The sequence below is a fragment of the Rhinolophus hipposideros genome, assembly GCF_964194185.1.
Source record: "Rhinolophus hipposideros genome assembly, chromosome: 12".
Lineage (NCBI taxonomy): Eukaryota > Metazoa > Chordata > Mammalia > Chiroptera > Rhinolophidae > Rhinolophus > Rhinolophus hipposideros.
The window spans coordinates 1,870,956-1,873,041 of record NC_138058.1 but is presented as its reverse complement, the minus strand read 5'-3'; positions in this window follow the sequence as shown (position 1 = coordinate 1,873,041).

The window sequence follows — 2,086 nt, the reverse complement described above, 5'->3', positions numbered from 1 at the left end:
TGGCACAGCTATGTCACTTTCTACTTTCTACTTTGTATACAACCACTCTGGGCCGTGTTATTATATTGACCGAAGCCCCAGATCCAGCCCAGGCTGACCCCCACACTCACACCCAGTCTGCAGCTGGGAAGACTGAGGACACTGCAGTGTGACTTATTGTTAGCTGGGGTTGTTTTTCATACCTGCTGGAAACCAAAGTGTGGTCCTGTGCTTCGTATCAAAATGAACCATCAGCAAGTGGCCCAGAGCCTCCTGGGGAAGTTCTGCTGTGACATCAAGACAGATCTGTCACTGCTTCCAACACTCTTTATGTCCAAACAGAATCATCCCACTTTCTCGTCTGTGGTCAGGCACAGGCCAGGCTGGGGCCGCGCTGGCACTGCACAAGCACGTACTGAGCCCCTCCCAGGGGCTGGGTTCTTGGTTAGGTGCCGAGGATATGACATACCTGGGAGTACACAGGCTGATGGGGTGGGGCGGGGCCGCCCTGCACAGGGTAAAGCCTGGTCAGGATGACGGGGCCTATGTAGGACTACATTGGAGTGGCGGGGGCACAGAGAAAGGGACAAAGCCAGGCTGCTTCCTAATACTCTGTAGCCTCTTAGGCCTTATCAGAGGAGGTCTGTGGTCAACAATCAGCTTTGCTGAGGGACAGCAGGCAGACTTTTGCCAAGGTCCACACTTAAAGGACTTAGCAATAAAAGTTAGAAATAGTTAGCAAAAAAAACAAACCAAAAAAACCCTCAAGGCCAGGCAAAGAAATTATTAAGAATTCATATGACCTTTATGTTTTTTAATTAGTGAATGCCAATAGAGAAATTGCCAAGGAGCTGGATTTGCTTCCAAAGGTTGTCTCACTTCCTGTGGCCATGCTTGGAGGCTTGTACCATTAAAGTTCCCTCAGAAGGAAGAAGATGTCTTCCCAGGGCCAGCAAGCCCAACTGACACCATGTGAGATGCCTGAGTGGGTGGGGACCTGGAGGGAGGCCCCTCACTCTCAAGGCCATGTGCCCATGAAGGCTCATCCAGGCAGAGGTCCTGTCCTGGGGGTCTGGCAGGGGGCAACAAGCCGTGGCACAATGGCCCCGGGGCCTCCAGTCACTCAGGCCAGCAGCCCCCAGGAAGCTCACAGAGGCATAGAGGGATTTTCTCATCTCACATGCCTGGTCTCTCTCCAAAGTGGTCAGAACGCACAGCTCCCAGCAAAGGATTTGCTTCTTTCTGGGGGGACTGGGAAGGAAAGAGCTGTGTAAAGGGGAAAGGGAGAGGGGAGGGTTGTAGGTGAAGCCACAGAAGGCCCAGGGAGGCTGATCTGGGGACATGCACTGGTAATAGTGCCTAAATTAAAATAAACAGGCAATGACTCCAGTGTGATACTTGTTTAAAAATAAAGTCAAAACAAGAATAAAGAAATTGTGGCCAAGGGGGGAAGAAAAGCCCCTCAGTTAATCCACAGTCTAAAGACACGAGGTGGGGGGGGGGTCGGGGAGAGTCCTCCCATCACATAGGCTCCCGCTGCCCCCTCTGAGTGGAGGGGACAAATCTGCGGTAAGAGATCCCCCTGTCCCTTGGGCTCAATGCTATAGTGCTGGGACAACTGAGAGCGACCTCCTTCCCTCAGGACAGACTCTCAGCTCCAGCTCACAGTGGAGGGGACCTTGGGCCATGGTCCCCCGCAGGCAGGGAGAAGGGGTGGGTGGTCAGAGCTGGTCTCAGCACCCGCTCTGCAGACCCCCAGGGGGCAGGAGTAGGAGCTGGTCCACCTGAGCCTGGACGCGGAGGTCGCTAATATTAACGCACCCCACGGAAAGGTGAAGGGACATCACTTAGAACAGTTAAAGCAAAGGTGACTCGGTGACGCGTGGCGCGCCATGCTGGGGAATTTGAGGGGCTTAATTATTGATGGTTGTCGTTCCTAAGGGATGGTGATGAGCTGCGAAGAATGCACAACTTAAATGGCCTTGTCCTGCTCCCTCAGGAGGTGGCTGGGGAGATGGACGCAGGGCCAAGCGCCCGCCCCCCCAGTGGGTCAGGGCGGCGCCCGCAGCGCGCCCTTCTGCCAGGTCCCCTGGGGCGCGCCCGGCGG